Genomic DNA, 22,408 nt, shown 5'->3' on the forward strand with positions numbered 1-22,408 from the left:
GAGTGCTTTTGGTGACAAGCCGAATTTCTTCAGCCTCCTGAGGTTGAATAGGCGCTGCTGCGCCTTCTTCACGACGCTGTCAGTGTGAGTGGACCAATTCAGTTTGTCTGTGATGTGTATGCCGAGGAACTTAAAACTAGCTACCCTCTCCACTACTGTTCCATCGATGTGGATAGGGGGTGTTCCCTCTGCTGTTTCCTGAAGTCCACAATCATCTCCTTAGTTTTGTTGACGTTGAGTTAACAGGACATGCGGCAACAAACCTCCGGGTATCTTCTCCCATGGCAGGCCACCAAAATCGTCTGCGCAGTAGCGCCATAGTCTGAGCAACGCCAGGGTGACAAGCTATCTTACTGGCGTGGGACCACTGAAGGACAGCAGAACGGACCGACTCAGGCACGAACAACCGACCAGGTTACTGGGGCCGGGCTGCGTCCGAAGGGCCGCCATCGCATCCTCCTCAATCCTCCATGTAACGTCTCCCACGACAAGGTTCTGGGGAAGAATCGTCTCAGTCTTGGCCCCACTCTCATCCGTCTTGGAGAACGTCCGGGACAAGGCGTCCGCTTTGCCGTTCTTCGACCCAGGTCGGAACGTCAGGGAAAAATTGAAGCGTCCAAAAACAAAGCCCACCTGGCCTGACGGGAGTTGAGACGTTTAGCTGATTGCACGTAAGCCAGATTCATGTGGTCAGTCCAGACCACAAACGGTTGCTCCGCTCCCTCCAACCAGTGACGCCACTCCTCCAAGGCAAGCTTCACAGCGAGAAGCTCCCGGTTACCTACATCGTAGTTTCTCTCAGCTGGTGAAAGACGACAAGAGTAGAAGGCGCAGGGATGGAGTTTACCGTCAGTGGAGCTACGCTGGGACAGGATGGCGCCCACTCCCACATCAGACGTGTCCACCTCAACAACAAACTGACGGGAAGTGTCAGGTTGAGAGAGAATCGGCGCGTTGGTGAATCGGCTCTTCAAATTCAGAAATGCTCGGTCTGCCTCAGGAGTCCAACAGAAAATTCTGGTGCAAGACGTCAGAGCAGTTAAAGGGGCGGCCACCCGGCTGTAATCACGGATAAACCTCCGATAGAAGTTCGCAAATCCCAGGAATCTCTGGAGCTGCAATCTCGTACCGGGCCGGGCCCAATCCCGAACCGCCCGAACCTTCTCTTGGTCCATCTTGATCTCACCCCTGGAGATGATGTACCCGAGGAAGGATGTAGTGTGGGCGTGAAAATCACACTTCTCTGCCTTCACAAACAAACGGTTCTCCAATAACCGCTGCAGGACCTGCTTAACATGCTGGATGTGGCTGGAAAGCTCCTTGGAGAAAATCAGGATGTCATCCAGGTAAACGAACACAAACAGACCGATCATATCCTCAGCACGTCATTCACCAAACCTTGAACACTGCTGGAGCGTTGGAAAGTCCAAACGGCATCACCTGGTACTCGAAATGTCCCATAGGTATATTGAATCCAGTCAACCACTCGTCCCCCTCTTTGATCCGAACCAGATGATACGCATTGCGTAGATCAAGCTTCGTAAACACAGTAGCACCCTGTAAAGAATCGAAAGCGGAGCTCATCAAGGGCAAGGGGTACTTGTTCTTGACCGTAATATCATTCAACCCCAGATAATCAATACACGGTCGAAGAGAGCCATCCTTCTTACTCACAAAAAAAAAATCCAGCTCCCAGGGTGATGACGAGGGACGAATGAGACCTGCAGCAAGAGACTCCTATATGTAGGTCTCCAGGGCCTCCAGCTCAGGTCGAGAAATACTGTATAACCGTCCCTTGGGAAAGGCAGCTCCAGGGAACAGCTTAATTGTACAATCATAAGGTCGGTGGGGAGGAAGTGACTGAGCTTTCTGCTTACTGAACACCTCACCCAACTCGTGATATGTTTCAGGAACCAGGGACAAATCAGGAGGAGCAGACTCACTGACCCGACTGGGGACAGCATGAGAACAGGCAGTCCTGAGGCAGTTAGCATGGCACTCAATGCTCCAACTAGTTACCTTACCAGTCACCCAATCGAACGAAGGATTGTGTTCTTTTAGCCAGGGGTATCCAAGAACCAGAGGAACATGGGGGAAGGCAGAATGAAAAAAGAAATAACCTCTAAATGATTCCCGACAACAACATCTTAACCGGTTCAGTCCTCATAGTGATCCGTGCCAGACTACTGCCGTTCAGAGTGGTTGCTTCAATGGCTCCTTGGAAAGCCCCAGCAGTTCCACTAAGTCGGCATCAATGAAGCTCTCATCGGCACCTGAATCGATGAAAGCGTTAATCGCTAAACTCTAAACTCTGATTCTTATTTATGAGGGTAGCAGGAAAACGAGGTCTGACAGGGCTCTTGAGAGGTTGAAACTGGCTCGCTAACAAACCTCCCAAACTTAACGAGCCGAGCAGTTTAACGGGCGCTGAGGACAAACGGAGATGTAATGTCCCGAGCTACCACAGTAGAGGCAGCTGTTGGTCTCACGTCTATGTTGGCACTCGTCCTTAGTTAACCCGTGCCGCCCCACTTGCATAGGTTCAGGATCTGGCGGCAGGACTCCTCCACTAATCCCGTGTGAGGGAAAATTATCAACCCGTTCTGGTCCACTTCCTGACCCGAATGGTAACAAAGTCTCAGATTGATTAGATGGACCCCACTGCTTCTACCTCCTTCTCTCTCGGACTCTATTATCTACCCGAATAGCTAAGGTGACCAAACTATCTAGGTCACTAGGCTCTGGATAGGAGATCAGCTCGTCCTTGAGTTGCTCCGACAACCCCTGGTAAAAAACCGCTTGTAGTGATTCCTCATTCCAACCACTCTCCACAGCCAATGTCCTGAATTCTATCACAAAGTCTGCCACACTGCGAGCTCCTTGGCGAAGAGAGAATTAAATAGTCAGAGTAGGTTTGAGTTAGGGTCACTTATCATGCTGACAAACCTGATGGTCTCTGTGAACTGATCTGGTCATCTATGATATGTAGGCTATAGCTGAGGTATAGACCTTGATCTGCATATCACTAACAACCCACTACTATACATTATAACCTAGTCTACTTTACATAATATAATAATAATAATAATAATAATATATGCCATTTAGCAGACGCTTTTATACTTACAGTCATGTGTGCATTATATAACATCTACATATCACTAACAAACCACTAATATACATTATAACCTAGCCTACTTTACATAATATAACATCTACATATCACTAACAACCCACTACTATACATTATAACCTCGTCTACTTTACATTATACAAAATATCTTACTTGTTGCAAAAAAACCTTTCTGAATGGATCAAAGATTTCCTCCTCAGATCAATCAAGTCCGTTTTAGCCCTTCTGTCTACATTCTCAGATACATTTAGAAAATAACAGATTGAAAGACAATAAATATCCTACTTTAATGAATAAAAATAAGTGTGAGACATGGCCTTGTGTTGCTGTACTGTCTATAACTACCTTAACAAACAGTAACTTATTATTATTATTATTATTATTATTATTATTATTGTTGCTGTACTGTCTATAACTACCTTAACAAACAGTGACTTATTATTATTATTATTATTATTATTATTGTCTATAACTATTATTATTATTATTATTATTATTATTATTATTATTGTTGCTGTACTGTCTATAACTACCTTAACAAACAGTGACTTATTATTATTATTATTATTATTATTATTATTATTATTATTATTATTATTATTATTATTATTGTTGCTGTACTGTCTATAACTACCTTAACAAACAGTGACTTATTATTATTATTATTATTATTATTATTATTATTATTATTATTATTATTATTGTTGCTGTACTGTCTAGAACTACCTTAACAAACAGTGACTTATTATTATTATTATTATTATTATTATTATTATTATTATTATTGTTGCTGTACTGTCTATAACTACCTTAACAAACAGTGACTTATTATTATTATTATTGTTGCTGTACTGTCTATAACTACCTTAACAAACAGTGACATTATTATTATTATTATTATTATTGTTGTTGCTGTACTGTCTATAATACCTTAACAAACAGTGACATTATTATTATTATTATTATTATTGTTGTTGCTGTACTGTCTATAACTACCTTAACAAACAGACATTATTATTATTATTATTATTATTGACTGTACTGTTATTATTGACATTATTATTATTATTATTATTATTGTTGTTGTACTGTCTATAACTACCTTAACAAACAGTGACATTATTATTATTATTATTATTATTATTGTTGCTGTACTGTCTATAACTACCTTAACAAACAGTGACATTATTATTATTATTATTATTATTATTGTTGCTGTACTGTCTATAACTACCTTAACAAACAGTGATATATTATTATTATTATTATTATTATTGTTGCTGTACTGTCTATAACTACCTTAACAAACAGTGACTTATATTATTATTATTATTATTATTATTGTTGCTGTACTGTCTATAACTACCTTAACAAACAGTGACTTATATTATTATTATTATTATTATTATTGTTGCTGTACTGTCTATAACTACCTTAACAAACAGTGAATTATTATTATTATTATTATTATTATTATTATTATTATTATTATTGTTGCTGTACTGTCTATAACTACCTTAACAAACAGTGACTTATAATTATTATTATTATTATTATTGTTGCTGTACTGTCTATAACTACCTTAACAAACAGTGATATATTATTATTATTATTATTATTATTATTATCTATAACTACCTTAACAAACAGTGACTTATTATTATTATTATTATTATTATTGTTGCTGTACCGTCTATAACTACCTTAACAAACAGTGACTTATTATTATTATTATTATTATTATTATTATTATTATTATTGTTGCTGTACTGTCTATAACTACCTTAACAAACAGTGACTTATTATTATTACAGACAGTTACCATGGAGATGAAATGTCACAACTGCATTTTAATGTGATTGCATTAAATCATCTGATTGTTTCTGTGTCTGTTAGTAAATGTTTTATAAGAGATAAATAATAAATTATAACAATTGACATTAAATAATTACTGTGTTAACCACAAACAACATTTTGGATCTCTGTTTAGGGGTCAGTGCTCTAAAATGAGTCTCTCTGGGGAGAGAGCGGAGGGGGCCCTGCCTCTAAAATGAGTCTCTGGAGCGAGAAAGAAGGGGGCCCTGCCTCTAAAAGGAGTCTCTCTGGGGAACATGACACCAAAGCTAAGAGGTGAGATGACAATTTTTGATATCATTATTATGAGTTTATTTCCAAAATGTTCACATTTGTGTTTTAATCAGAAATGGTTGCTTATGGGTACCTTCAATATTACTGTTCTCAGATTTTTAACTAATAGATTTTAGATGGGTATATATATATATATATATATATATATATATATATATATATATATATATATATATATATATATATATATATATACTCACATAGCTATCTTAATTAAGATGAATGCACTTACTGTAAGTCACTCTGGATAAGAGCATTTGCTAAATCAGGGGTCTGTGGAGGTAGTGCAGGGGTTCTCAATCCGGGGTCTGTGAAGGTACTGCAGGGGTTCTCAATCCGGGGTCTGTGGAGGTACTGCAGGGGTTCTCAATCCGGGGTCTGTGGAGGTACTGCAGGGGTTCTCAATCCTGTGGAGGGGGTCTGTGGAGGTACTGCAGGGGTTCTCAATCCGGGGTCTGTGGAGGTACTGCAGGGGTTCTCAATCCGGGGTCTGTGGAGGTACTGCAGGGGTTCTCAATCCGGGGTCTGTGGAGGTACTGTCTGTGGAGGGGTTCAGGGGTTCTCAATCCAGGGTCTGTGGAGGTACTGCAGGGGTTCTCAATCCGGGGTCTGTGGAGGTACTGCAGGGGTTCTCAATCCGGGGTCTGTGGAGGTACTGCAGGGGTTCTCAATCCGGGGTCTGTGGAGGTACTGGTTCTGCGGCACCCTGACTCGTTGATATGTAAGATATTTGATAGAATTTTCACATGACATGACCACTTTGCCTCTTAATTATTGACTAATATAATGGAATACATATTTTTTTTATTACAAATTCTGATCGTTGTTACAAGCAGAATTTTGATAATATAACCGTTATATCAACACACTCTTCACACCCGTTTAACAACTCTAAATATCTTTGGCATAGTAGGTATCATGTTCCTTGCCAATAATGTTGCCTACAACGTTGTATACAATGTTCATTTTCATCGAACACATATTACGCCCTAGATGCCTTCAACTTCCCCATTTATATCCATTTATATCCATGTCCAATTTAGGATTATTATTTAACAACATAATGTTGTGCTCCAAAGGGAGAACTTGAAATAACATGATGTAGATAATTAAATAATCAGAATAACAACGTGTTTATTATACACTCTTAGAAAACAAGGAAGAAGAAGGTATAGAACCAAAAAGGCTTCTATCACTTCCTTAATATATGGAACCACTAAAATTCTAACATTTATAAAACATTTATAAAATTATAAAATTATATATTTTAGGGTTCAGTGAAGAAGAGCCTCTCGAGTTCTGATCAACGAAAGGTGAATGTTTTGAGGATGTGAAACCAGCAGCCCTCCAGTGGACAGGTCAAATCCGCCTGTATTTTCCAGCACCCGGCCCGGGATTCGAACCAGCCACCTTTCAACCACAAGTCAAATTCTTGCCACATCTCCAACTCCTTAGCCTTTGGGCGAAAACCTGAGTTAATCTTCAGAAATACGCATGAGTGAATCTGCAAAATGGTATCACTTGTTATACATAAACCATTGCCAAAAGCACAAGACATACTGTTGCATGTAGGTCTATATTATTTATGGATTGATCATATAGAAATATAAACACATTATTATAAATTACTACAAAGCAATTACATGTGGCACAGGAACCACATTATTTTATAGTATTATTAAGACACCTGCTGTTAACTCTTAACTACTTAGGACAGCTGTTAACTCTTAACTACTTAGGACACCTGCTGTTAACTCTTAACTACTTAGGACAGCTCACGAGGTGTCCTAAATATCTGCTGACTAGGTGGGACTAGAGACTTCATGCATAGCTTTAATTTATACCCATAAGTGTAAAATGTGTTTATTCTCCGCACTTATACCACCAATTCTCTACTCTGAGACACTTTGTGGATATGGGGCCAGATCTCAGAGTTCGTTACAGTGTTGAGACTGCGAAGTCTATTGTTCAATTTGCTTTATTCTTTACGGTCAGAGACAGTATGAGTGTAGTCAGATCCTTTTCTCTCTCTGTCCTTGTTTCATTTTGTGGTTCACTGGATTTGTCATCATCCTCGAGACGAGGGTCAGCCGAAAGACCTGCTAACTAACCAGGCTAGTTGCTAGCTAGCTACTCTACCAGCAGCATCCTAGTTACCATAGCTACCACTACATGAGTCTCTCTGAGGAGAGAGAGGAGGGGGCCCTGCCTCTAAAATGAGTCTCTCTGAGGAGAGAGAGGAGGGGGCCCTGCCTCTAAAATGAGAGCAGGGGGCCCTGCCTCTAAAATGGGAAATGATGTAAATATATCACTACCCACTTTAAACAATGCTACCTTATATAATGTTACTTACCCTACATTATTCATCTCATATGCATACGTATATACTGTACTCTATATCATCGACTGCATCCTTATGTAATACATGTATCACTAGCCACTTTAACTATGCCACTTTGTTTACATACTCATCTCATATGTATATACTGTACTCGATACCATCTACTGTATCTTGCCTATGCTGCTCTGTACTCATTCATATATCCTTATGTACATATTCTTTATCCCCTTACACTGTGTATAAGACAGTAGTTTTGGAATTGTTAGTTAGATTACTTGTTGGTTATTACTGCATTGTCGGAACTAGAAGCACAAGCATTTCGCTACACTCGCGTTAACATCTGCTAACCATGTGTATGTGACAAATACAATTTGATTTGATTTGATTTACATCATCACCGGCTGTCTGCATTTCTTGTGGACCGATGGAGCTCCCCGGTCGTTTCTTCCACCTGTTAAATCCCGGTGAGGACTTCTCCCTCTCTCGTTGACGGAAGCTGGCTACCTCTGTCCGGTTCTCCTCTCTTCACTAGATGGACGGTAACTTTAGTGTTTAACCCGTCTGTGTCCAAGGACCGAACTTTTGAATATTATTTTCCGTGCGCCTCAATAACAGGTATTGAACCCCGGGTAAATAATTTGAATATTATTTTTGGGGTGCCTCAAGTAGGCTGGACACACAACTTTTTTTCTGATGAATAGTTCACTGCATCCGCCATGGAGCCCAGTTTCATAACATTACCATATGTTATGAGGTAATTGTGAAAAAACAGGCCTTATTTCTGGTCATGTTTCACCCTGCCAGCTCCTATTAGTTCTATTCTATCCATGATCTCGCCATCACGGTTGACAACTCCATTGTGTCCTCCTCCCAGAGCGCTAAGAACCTTGGCGTGATCCTGGACAACACCCTGTCGTTCTCAACTAACATCAAGGCGGTGGCCCGTTCCTGTAGGTTCATGCTCTACAACATCCGCAGAGTACGACCCTGCCTCACACAGGAAGCGGCGCAGGTCCTAATCCAGGCACTTGTCATCTCCCGTCTGGATTACTGCAACTCGCTGTTGGCTGGGCTCCCTGCCTGTGCCATTAAACCCCTACAACTCATCCAGAACGCCGCAGCCCGTCTGGTGTTCAACCTTCCCAAGTTCTCTCACGTCACCCCGCTCCTCCGCTCTCTCCACTGGCTTCCAGTTGAAGCTCGCATCCGCTACAAGACCATGGTGCTTGCCTACGGAGCTGTGAGGGGAACGGCACCTCAGTACCTCCAGGCTCTGATCAGGCCCTACACCCAAACAAGGGCACTGCGTTCATCCACCTCTGGTCTGCTCGCCTCCCTACCACTGAGGAAGTACAGTTCCCGCTCAGCCCAGTCAAAACTGTTCGCTGCTCTGGCCCCCAATGGTGGAACAAACTCCCTCACGATGCCAGGACAGCGGAGTCAATCACCACCTTCCGGAGACACCTGAAACCCCACCTCTTTAAGGAATACCTAGGATAGGATAAAGTAATCCTTCTCACCCCCCTTAAAAGATTTAGATGCACTATTGTAAAGTGGCTGTTCCACTGGATGTCATAAGGTAAATGCACCAATTTGTAAGTCGCTCTGGATAAGAGCGTCTGCTAAATGACTTAAATGTAATGTAAAATGTCTATTGAGCTCCGTGGCACCATCTCACTTTCTGAACGTTCTATTCCCAGCTCATTGTTCTGCGTCACAATGCCAGCTCCTATTAGTTCTATTGAGCTCCGTGGCACCATCTCACTTTCTGAACTTTCTATTCCCAGCTCATTGTTCTGCGTCACAATGCCAGCTCCTATTAGTTCTATTGAGCTCCGTGGCACCATCTCACTTTCTGAACGTTCTATTCCCAGCTCATTGTTCTGCGTCACAATGCCAGCTTCTCTATTGTATCAATGAGACCTGTCGACATTAACCATGAACTCTGACCTCAGGTAGCTTATTATTAACAAGGTTAGGGCTACTTTGTGAAAACTCACTGTTCACCTGTGAACACGTTAAAGTGTACATGTTAAAACCACTAGCATCCCGCTAGTGGGACACCTCGACAACATCCGGTGAAATTGCAGAGCGTGAAATTCAAATTACAGAAATATAAATATTTAACTTTCATGAAGATACAAGTGTCATACATCAAAATAAAGCTTAACTTCTTGTTAATCCAGCCGCTGTGTCAGATTTCAAAAAGGCTTTAGGGCAAAAGTATACCATGTGATTATCTGAGGACAGCGCTCCGCATACAAAAGCATGCAAACATTTTCCAGCCAAGTAGAGGAGTCATGAAAGTCAGAAATGACGATACAATTATTCACTTACCTTTGATGATCTTCATATGGTTGCACTCTCAAGACTCCATGTTACACAATACATGTTTGTTTTAGTTTGTTCTAGTTCATTCGACCACTCATGAAATGCTGTCATTCTTCTTCATTTCTCAGAATACAATCCTGAAACAATGTCTAAAGACTGTTGACATCTAGTGGAAGCCATAGAAACTGCAATCTGGGTCCTGTCCACTTATGTTGTCGATAGACTTTCAATGGAAAAACACTAACATCAAAAGAATCCCACTTCCTGGATGGCTTTTCCTCAGGTTTTCGCCTGCCATATCAGTGTTTTACTATTTAAACAGTTATTTGAACAGTTTTGGAAACTTTAGAGTGTTTTCAATCCAATACTACCATGCATATGCATATCCTAGCTTCAGGCCTGAGGCAGTTTATTTTCGGCTTTTCAATACTGCCCTCGTTCCCTTAAAGGTTCAGGTAACCCAGTTGTCTGGCGCATAGCCATCAAACGTTAAGGTTCAGGTAACCCAGTTGTGATGCCTGGCGCATAGCCATCAAACGTTAAGGTTCAGGTAACCCAGTTGTGATGCCTGGCGCATCAAACCATTTGAACCATAATTGTTTTCCGAAAAGGTATACAATCAAAACAAAACACATGTCCCTGTCCTATTCATCAAGATGTAGCAGATTTAAACAGCCTGAAGAAATGTTAAGAAATGACACATTTTTGGCGACTTGTTGTTTCTTAATGGCTGCTGGGTAATTTGATATGTATCAAAATGTTCTTTGTAGGCATCTAATTGAGCGAATGCTGCGCAGGTTCACTGAGTTACAAACCAAATGGACAGATCTAGCTCATTGATTTCTAGATCTGACTCAGTTGCTACCTCAGATTATGATTTTTAATTAATAAATATTTGTTGGAATTATGTAGCAACTGCAGCAACTGCAGTATTACTGAAGTACTGAATAATGTGTAATTCTTTACTAAAGTAGTAATTATTTAACATTTTCTAGTTCATTTCACCACTTACAACCATAAAATAACAATTTATAGCATAACAAACAATGGAAAACTGACATCAACCAAAAACACCATACAATTTGTTAAAAATTAAATATTTATTTAGATGGGTGACATTATCTGCCAAAGTAACAGCCCTGTAGACAAAGAAGAGCTCTCCAGTAGGTACCAAAACATTCAAAGGTCATTTTCTCAAAAGTTAGGTTACAAGTTATTAAACAATAAAATGTAATTTACCAACATTTCTGAAAAGTGATGTGTAGCATTTTGGAATGAAACACTTCTTATGTTTCCCCATCTGAACTCAGAGTAGATGAGAGATGTAATGTTTGTCTCTGTTGTGTTGAAGTCCAATCAAGCAGAAGAGACCAGCCTCCCCTATTCCCAGCTGTGTGTCCATGAAGAGTGACAAGTCTATGAATCTACCTACGAAGTTTAGAGAGGGAGACTTTTCTACCGAACAAAGGTAAGAAGAACTCATTGGTCAGTGAGATAAACAACTGTAACGAGATTCTTCTGTTGAAGGAGAGGCGGACCAAAACGCAGCGTGGTTATTGTGATACATCTTTAATAAAGATGAAAATAGAACAATATACAAAAAAAACAAAAAACGTGAAAAACAAAACAGCCCTATCTGGTGTAACAAACACAAAGACAGGAACAATCACCCACAAAACCCAACACAAAACAGGGTACCTAAATATGGTTCCCAATCAGAGACAATGACTAACACCTGCCTCTGATTGAGAACCATATCAGGCCAAACACAGAAACAGACAAACTAGACACACAACATAGAATGCCCACTCAGATCACACCCTGACCAAACAAAACATAGAAACAGACAAACTAGACACACAACATAGAATGCCCACTCAGATCACACCCTGACCAAACAAAACATAGAAACATACAAAGCAAACTATGGTCAGGGTGTGACAATGTAACTGTCTAGAACTACCTTAACAAACAGTGACTTATTATTATTATTATTATTGTTATTATTATTATTATTATTATTATTATTATTGTTGCTGTACTGTCTATAACTACCTTAACAGACAGTGACTTATTATTATTATTATTATTATTATTATTATTATTATTATTATTATTATTATTGTTGCTGTACTGTCTATAACTACCTTAACAAACAGTGACTTATTATTATTATTATTATTATTGTTGCTGTACTGTCTATAACTACATTAACAAACAGTGACTTATTATTATTATTATTATTATTGTTATTATTATTATTATTATTGTTGTTGCTGTACTGTCTATAACTACCTTAACAAACAGTGACTTATTATTATTATTATTATTATTATTATTATTATTATTATTGTTGCTGTACTGTCTATAACTACCTTAACAAACAGTGACTTATTATTATTATTATTATTATTATTATTATTATTATTGTTGCTGTACTGTCTATAACTACCTTAACAAACAGTGACTTATTATTATTATTATTATTATTATTATTATTATTATTATTATTATTGTTGCTGTACTGTCTATAACTACCTTAACAAACAGTGACTTATTATTATTATTATTATTATTATTATTATTATTATTATTATTATTGTTGCTGTACTGTCTATAACTACCTTAACAAACAGTGATTTATTTTTATTATTACTGACAGTTACTATATACTATATACTACATTCTATATACTGTAACTACTTGGTCCTTCTGTAGCTCAGTTGGTAGAGCATGGCGCTTATAACGCCAGGGTAGTGGGTTCGATCCCCGGGACCACCCATACGTAGAATGTATGCACACGACTGTAAGTCGCTTTGGATAAAAGCGTCTGCTAAATGGCATATATTATTATTATTATTATATTATTATTAACTATATACTATATACTACATTCTATATACTGTAACTATATACTATATACTACATTCTATATACTGTAACTATATACTATATACTACATTCTATATACTGTAACTATATACTATATACTACATTCTATATACTGTAACTATATACTATATACTACATTCTATATACTGTAACTATATACTACATTCTATATACTGTAACTATATACTATATACTACATTCTATATACTGTAACTATATACTATATACTACATTCTATATACTATATACTACATTCTATATACTGTAACTATATACTATATACTACATACTATATACTATATACTACATTCTATATACTGTAACTATATACTATATACTACATTCTATATACTGTAACTATATACTATATACTACATTCTATATACTGTAACTATATACTATATACTACATTCTATATACTGTAACTATATACTATATACTACATTCTATATACTGTAACTATATACTATATACTACATTCTATATACTGTAACTATATACTATATACTACATTCTATATACTATATACTATATACTACTATATACTACATTCTATATACTGTAACTATATACTATATACTACATTCTATATACTGTAACTATATACTATATACTACATTCTATATACTGTAACTATATACTATATACTACATTCTATATACTGTAACTATATACTATATACTACATTCTATATACTGTAACTATATACTATATATTCTATATACTGTAACTATATACTATATACTACATTCTATATACTGTAACTATATACTACATTCTATATACTGTAACTATATACTATATACTACATTCTATATACTGTAACTATATACTACATTCTATATACTGTAACTATATACTATATACTACATTCTATATACTGTAACTATATACTATATACTACATTCTATATACTGTAACTATATACTATATACTACATTCTATATACTGTAACTATATACTACATTCTATATACTGTAACTATATACTATATACTACATTCTATATACTGTAACTATATACTATATACTACATTCTATATACTGTAACTATATACTACATTCTATATACTGTAACTATATACTATATACTATATACTACATTCTATATACTGTAACTATATACTATATACTACATTCTATATACTGTAACTATATACTATATACTATATACTACATTCTATATACTGTAACTATATACTATATACTACATTCTATATACTGTAACTATATACTATATACTACATTCTATATACTGTAACTATATACTATATACTACATTCTATATACTGTAACTATATACTACATTCTATATACTGTAACTATATACTATATACTACATTCTATATACTGTAACTATATACTACATTCTATATACTGTAACTATATACTATATACTATATACTACATTCTATATACTGTAACTATATACTATATACTACATTCTATATACTGTAACTATATACTACATTCTATATACTGTAACTATATACTATATACTACATTCTATATACTGTAACTATATACTACATTCTATATACTGTAACTATATACTACATTCTATATACTGTAACTATATACTATATACTACATTCTATATACTGTAACTATATACTATATACTACATTCTATATACTGTAACTATATACTATATACTACATTCTATATACTGTACCACTTTAGAAACCTTTATAAAGACTTGAAGTCATTTAATAATTTCTATAAACAATCAAATATAATTTACCAACATTTCTGAAAGTGGACACAGCGTTTTGGAATGAAACTCTTCTTATGTTTCCCCATCTGAGCTCAGAGTAGATGAGAGATGTAATGTTTGTCTCTGTTGTGTTGAAGCCCAATCAAGCAGGAGAGACCAGCCTCCCCTGTTCCCAGCTGTGTGTCCATGAAGAGTGACAAGTCTATGAATCTACCTATATCCTTTAGAGAGGGAGACTTTTCTACTGAACAAAGGTAAGAAGAACTCATGGGTCCTGGTCAGTGAGTTAAACAATACTGTCTCTAGTCATTTCTCCTCCCATTTTCCCATTTATTGTTGTTGTTTTCATAATCCATAGGTTCATCCTTTTGTCCATTTTCATAGTCCTAAAACAACAATAAACAAACACAACATTCCCTCCCTCCCTCCCTCCCTGTGTGTGTGTGTGTGTGTGTGTGTGTGTGTGTGTGTGTGTGTGTGTGTGTGTGTGTGTGTGTGTGTGTGTGTGTGTGTGTGTGTGTGTGTGTGTGTGTGTGTGTGTGTGTGTGTGTGTGCTCCCTGGATGAGGAGATGTAACCTCATGTTTTGTCCACAGAAACCAACAGGAGAGATCAGAGTCAGAGATTCTCAGTGGTCAGTCTTCCCAGAGTCATCAAACAGACCTGGACTCCATATTCAGTGTATGTGGTCCTGTTATGTACATTTATTTTTGTTTACCTCAAGTAAAGTTGATCTGTCAATCATTCATTAATGTGTTAATGAGAAGCATTTAGTCTCTTGCTTAACTGATTGACTTGATTTATTTCAGTTGCTTGAAGAGAAAATGATGACATTTGTGAAGAACGAGCTAAAGATGTTCAAGAGGATTCTTAGTCCAGAACTCCCAGAAGGCTTTGAGAGTCAGATTCAGGATGAGGAAGTGGTGGACCCTGAAGATGAGAAGCAGGAGAGCAGTGCCAGAGAGGGGGCTCTGAAGATCACACTGCACATCCTGAGGAAAATGAACCAGAAGAAGCTTGCTGACACACTGGAGAAATGTAAGATCTGTCTGCCTCATGTTGAATGCTGTTTTATAACATTTAAAAGCTGTAGCTAAAGTACAGCTAAAGTAGCTGTGTAACTCAATGATATTGTAGCAGCCTTAACACAACACCTAGTGACCTCGTCAAGTAGCAGCAGGGATGTGTTGTTTTGTTTTTTATTTTTTTTATTTTTTTATTTCACCTTTATTTAACCAGGTAGGCTAGTTGAGAACAAGTTCTCACTTGCAACTTCGAACTGGCCAAGATAAAGCATAGCAGTGTGAGCAGACAACACAGAGTTACACATGGAGTAAACAATTAACAAGTCAATAACACAGTAGAAAAAAATGGGGAGTCTATATACAATGTGTGCAAAAGGAGGAGGTAGGCGAATAATTACAATTTTGCAGATTAATTTAGAGAGAGAGAGAACATTAATAATCCCATCAATAATACCAATAATAATATAATCAGTCACACCAGTCTATAATGCATTATGAAAACATTTACACATTTATACAGTCAGTTAAGAGAATAATTATTGTAATTTAAAACTTTATAAGCCCTACAATAATGTAAAACATGAATATTAAAATATTCTGTGTTATTTCTTCATTCAGATGAGCTTGCTGTGATTTGCCAACGTGAACTCAAATCTAATCTAAAGAAGAAGTTTCAATGTGTATTTGAGGGGATCGCTAAACAAGGAAACCCAACACTTCTCAATAAGATCTACACAGAGCTCTACATCACAGAGGGTGGAACAGGAGAGGTCAATAATGAACATGAGCTGAGACAGATTGAGACAACAACCAGGAAACAAGCAAGACCAGAGACTGCAATCAAATGTAATGACATCTTCAAACCCTTAACTGGACAAGACAAAACTATCAGAACTGTGCTGACAAAGGGAGTCGCTGGCATTGGAAAAACAGTCTCTGTGCAGAAGTTCATTCTGGACTGGGCTGAAGGAAAAGCAAATCAGGATGTCCAATTTGTATTTTCATTCCCTTTCCGGGAGCTGAATTTGATGAAAGGGGACAAACACAGTTTGATTAAACTTCTCAATCACTTCTCAATGGAAACCAAACAATCAGGAATCTCCAACTACAACAAGTACAAAGTTCTGTTCATCTTTGATGGTCTGGATGAGTGCCGACTGCCCCTAGACTTCCAGAAGAACAAGATCTGTTGTGACGTCACAGAGTCAACCTCAGTGGATGTTCTGCTGACAAATCTCATCAAGGGAAATCTGCTTCCTCTGCTCTCCTCTGGATAACTACCCGACCTGCAGCAGCCAATAAGATCCCTTTAGGGTGTGTTGACCAGGTGACAGAGGTACGAGGGTTCAATGACCCACAGAAGGAGGAGTACTTCAGGAAGAGATTCAGTGATGAGGACCTGGCCAGCAGAATCATCTCACACATAAAGACATCAAGGAGCCTCCACATCATGTGCCACATTCCAGTCTTCTGTTGGATTTCTGCTATAGTCCTTGAATACATGCTGAAACACAAGAGAGAAGAGATGCCCAAGACTCTGACTGAGATGTACACACACCTTGTGATGTTTTATACCAAACAGAAGAATGAAAAGTATCTTGGGAAAGAAGAGACAGGTCCACACTGGAATAAAGAGAGCATTCTGTCACTGGGAAAACTGGCTTTTCAACAGCTTGTGAAGGGCAATCTGATTTTCTATGAAGAAGACCTGAAAGTGGCTGGCATTGATGTCAACGAAGCCTCAGTGTACTCAGGATTGTGCACACAGCTCTTTAAAGAGGAATGTGGGCTGTACCAGGACAAGGTGTACTGCTTTGTTCATCTGAGCATTCAGGAGTTTCTGGCTGCTGTATATGTGTTCCTCTCATTCATCAACAACAATGAGAATGTAATGGACAAACTGAGAACGACGTCCAGGAGCTTTTCTGTGAGGATCAAACAAAGGCGTAAAGTTACTTTCTACAAGAGTGCTGTGGATAAAGCCTTACAAAGTGAGACAGGAAACCTGGACCTGTTCCTCCGCTTCCTTCTGGGCCTCTCACTGGAGTCCAATCAGAAGCACTTACGAGGTCTACTGACAAAGACAAGAAGCAGCTCACAGAGCCATGAAGAAACAGTCAAGTACATCAAGGAGAAGATCAGGAAGAATCCCTCTCCAGAGAGGAGCATCAATCTGTTCCACTGTCTGAATGAACTGAATGACCATTCTCTAGTGGAGGAGATCCAAAGCTACCTGACCTCAGGAAGTCTCTCAGAAGAAGAACTGTCACCTGCACAGTGGTCAGCTCTGGTCTTTGTGTTGCTGACTTCAGAAAAGGAGCTGGATGTGTTTGACCTGAAGAAATACTCCAGATCAGAGGAAGGTCTTCTGAGGCTGCTGCCAGTGGTCAAAGCCTCCAGAGCTGTTCTGTGAGTAAATAAAATGACATATAAGAACTAATCATCAGGAAGAAATATTCAGTTTAGAGAAAAATATGTATTATAATATGTATATGATATTTTATTGAAAAACATACTGAATAAATGCATTGATTTTCATTAGTAATAAACATTAGTATTATGACCATACGATTCTAGGAAACGGATGATGAATCTATATGTTATTTGAGAGAATAAACCAAATGCATCTGCCATTGTCCTTCTACACTACTGGTGTTAAATTAACAGTGTGTTTGTGAAGTCATGATGATCTCTTTGTCAGGCTGTCAGGCTGTGGAGTCACAGAGGAAGGCTGTGCTTCTCTGGTCTCAGCTCTGGAGTCAAACCCTCACACCTGAGAGAGCTGGATCTGAGTAACAATGACCTGAAGGATTCAGGAGTGGAGCTGCTCTCTGTTGGACTGGGGAATCCCCACTGTAAACTGGAGATTCTGAGGTCAGTATTATCAGATATGAAAGCACTTTAATAATGTAGTTCTCCCATTTGAAAAAGTCGTAATTACTCTGAAACATTCACTTATAGTGTATTAAAGTAGTCATAAGTTTAGTATTTGGTCCCATATTCCATGCCTGCAGTGATTACATCAAGCTTGTGATTCTACTAACTTGTTGAATTAATTTGCAGTTTGTCTTGGTTGTGTTTTAGATGTTTTTCCTAATAGAAACTGAATGGTGAATAATGTCCTGTCATTTTGGAGTCACTTCACTTGTATTGTCAGTAAGAATAGAAGATGTTTCTGAACACTTCTACATTCATGTGGATGCTACCATGATTATGAATAATAATGAATGAATGATGATGAATGAGAAAGTTACAGAGGTACAAACCCCTCTGTTATTGATAATGGTGAGAGGTTAGCATGTTTTGTTGTAGTCTCTGTAATTGGTAATGGTGAGAGTTTAGTATGTTTTGGACAATGACCCCAAGCATACGTCCAAAGTTGTGGCAAAATGACTTAAGGACAACAAAGTCAAGGTATTGGAGTGGTCATCACAAAGCCCTGACCTCAATCCCATAGAACATTTGTGGGCAGAACTGAAAAAGTGTGTGCGAGCAAGGAGGCCTACAAACCTGACTCAGCTACACCAGCTCTGTCAGGAGGAATGGGCCAAAATTCACCCAACTTATTGTGGGAAGCTTGTGGAAGGCTACCTGAAACATTTGACCCAAGTTAAACAATTTAAAGGCAATTCTACCAAATAGTAATTGAGTGTATGTAAACTTCTGACCCAGGGGGAATGTGATGAAAGAAATAAAGCTGAAAAAATAATTCTCTTTACTATTATTCTGACATTTCACATTCTTAAAATAAAGTGGTGATCCTAACTGACCTAAGACAGGGTATTATAACTAGGATTAAATGTCAGGAATTGTAAAAATTATTTTGTAAAAAGTATTTGGCTAAGGTGTATGTAAACTTCTGACTTACACTGTATGTATTAAAATATATGGTGTGGACTGTATACTCAATACAATCTAAATCTGATACCTCACTGTCTAAATAGATATGGTGTGGACTGTATACTCAATACAATCTAAATCTGATACCTCACTGTCTAAATAGATATGGTGTGGACTGTATACTCAATACAATCTAAATCTGATTCCTCACTGTCTAAATAGATATGGTGTGGACTGTATACTCAATACAATCTAAATCTGATACCTCACTGTCTAAATAGATATGGTGTGGACTGTATACTCAATACAATCTAAATCTGATACCTCACTGTCTAAATAGATATGGTGTGGACTGTATACTCAATACAATCTAAATCTGATTCCTCACTGTCTGTCTTCTGACTGATACTGCTTTTTAAACTGGTCTGGTCAGTCTACTATAATATTTGTACTATACATGTTTCTATCTGCAGTCAATACTTTGATCATTTGTCATTTCTAATAATGATACAATATTTAATTTATGAATAGATATGTCAGGTTTCAGGACACTGATATATCTGAATATGTTGAAAAAATATACTGCCACTATTTTCACCACTAAAGAATATCAGTGTGATTTTAATATGATTTAACTCTTTGCAGGCTGTCAGGCTGTCTAGTCACAGAGGAAGGCTGTGCTTCTCTGGTCTCAGCTCTGAGGTCAAACCCCTCACACCTGAGAGTGCTGGACCTGAGCTACAATCACCCAGGAGACTCAGGAGTCAGACTGCTCTCTGCTGGACTGGAGGATCCACACTGCAGACTGGAGAAACTCAAGTATGTAAAGGGTTTATGTCAATGTTCATATCAGACATGTTGGACTTATCAGGATAGTTAAGACAAACATTATTACCACCACTTGGACAAAGTTATATGCTGTGTGTGTGTGTGTGTGTGTGGGTCCTGTCTGTATACAAAGTTGTGTGTGTTCAGTGTTCAGTGAATCTCTCTCACACACTGGACACACACACACACACACACACACACACACACTGGACACACACATACTGGACACACACACACTGGACACACCCACACACACTCACACACTGGACAAACACACACTGGACACACACACACACTGGATATACACACACACTGGACAAACACACACACTGTACACACACACACACACACACACACACACACACACACACACACACACACACACACACACACACACACACACACACACACACACACACACACACACTGGACACACACTGTACACACACACACTGTACAAACACACACACACACACTGTACAAACACACACACACACATACACTGGACACACACACACATACTGGACACACACACATACTGGACACACACACATACTGGACACACACATTCTTACCAACGCGTGTGTGTGTGTGTGTGTGTGTGTGTGTGTGTGTGTGTGTGTGTGTGTGTGTGTGTGTGTGTGTGTGTGTGTGTGTGTGTGTGTGTGTGTGTGTGTGTGTTCAGGTGTAACCCTCAATGACTGTCTGTTCTTCTGCTTACCGCTACAGTGTTGAACATGGTGGAGAGAACAGAATGAAACCTGGGCTTAGAAAATGTGAGTGTTGACTGCTGTGAAGAATATGACTAAGAATAAGTCTTAATTAAAGTTAGGTCAAAGACCACCATCATTACTTACTTGGTCATATTAAATATCAGCTGTAGTTCTACAGAAGCAGAAATCAGGGACACCAAAGTTTACAAAGAGTTGGTTTGACAGTGTGTGTGTGTGTGTGTGTAATTAATGGGAATAAGTGTGTTTTATATTACCATTCAACAAGTCTCAAGTTACCTTAACTTCTCCTTTTGATACCTAGAAACATCTACATTAAATGAATTAGTGAAAAGTGAGTTAACATTCTAATGTGAATGATGATGATTTCTAATATTGTGTCTGGTTTCATCCATCAGATGTCTGTGATCTCACACTGGACCTAAACACAGTAAACAGACTCCTCTCTCTGTCTGAGGAGAACAGAAAGGTGACATGTAGGACAGAGAAGCAGCCGTATCCTGATCACCCAGAGAGATTTAAGGACTGTAGACAGGTGCTGTGTAGAGAGAGTCTGACTGGGCGCTGTTACTGGGAGGTAGAGTGGAATGGGAGAAAGGGTGCTGTTATAGGAGTGACATATAAAGGAATCAGCAGGAGAGGAGGGGGTGATGACTGTTATCTTGGATACAATGACAAGTCCTGGAGTCTGTTCTGCTCTGTCAACCGTTACATTGCCAGGCACAATAGTAATCTCACTACCATAGACGTCCCCTCCTCCAGCTCCCACAGAGTAGGAGTGTATCTGGACAGGCCAGCCGGCACTCTGTCCTTCTATAGAGCCTCCTCTGACACACTGACCCACCTGATCACATTCACCTCCACATTCACTGAGCCCCTCTTTCCAGGGTTTAGGGTTTATGATGAAGACTCCTCAGTGTCCCTGAAATAATAACTTGACACACACACACACACACACAGGACAAACACACACACACTGGACACACACACACTCTGGACACAAACACACTGGACAAACACACACTGGACAAACACACACACACACACACACACACACACACACACACACAGTGGTCACACACACACACAGGACACACACAGGACACACACACACACTGGACACACACACACACACACACACACTGGACAAACACACACAGTGGACACACACACAAACCCACACACTGGACACACACATACTGGACAAATACACACACACACACAGTGGACACACACACACACACACACACTGGACACACACACTGGACACACACACACACACTGGACACACACAGACACACTGGACACACACACACACTCTGGACACACACACACACTCTGGACACACACACACTCTGGACACACACACACTCTGGACACACACACACTCTGGACACACACACACTCTGGACACACACACACAC

General features: G+C 38.5%; 1 long non-coding RNA gene and 1 pseudogene across 1 annotated transcript; both read left to right on the top strand.

The window, feature by feature from the left end:
- The first annotated feature begins 5,196 nt into the window (after positions 1–5,196).
- Positions 5,197–22,408, top strand: LOC127927080 (NLR family CARD domain-containing protein 3-like; annotated as a pseudogene).
- LOC127927083 (uncharacterized) lies at positions 5,562–6,012 on the top strand. Its single transcript, XR_008126092.1, has 3 exons — positions 5,562–5,667; positions 5,710–5,814; positions 5,864–6,012. It is a non-coding gene; the product is annotated as an uncharacterized LOC127927083 (long non-coding RNA).

This window comes from Oncorhynchus keta, unplaced genomic scaffold, assembly GCF_023373465.1.
Source record: "Oncorhynchus keta strain PuntledgeMale-10-30-2019 unplaced genomic scaffold, Oket_V2 Un_contig_932_pilon_pilon, whole genome shotgun sequence".
Classification (NCBI taxonomy): Eukaryota; Metazoa; Chordata; class Actinopteri; order Salmoniformes; family Salmonidae; genus Oncorhynchus; species Oncorhynchus keta.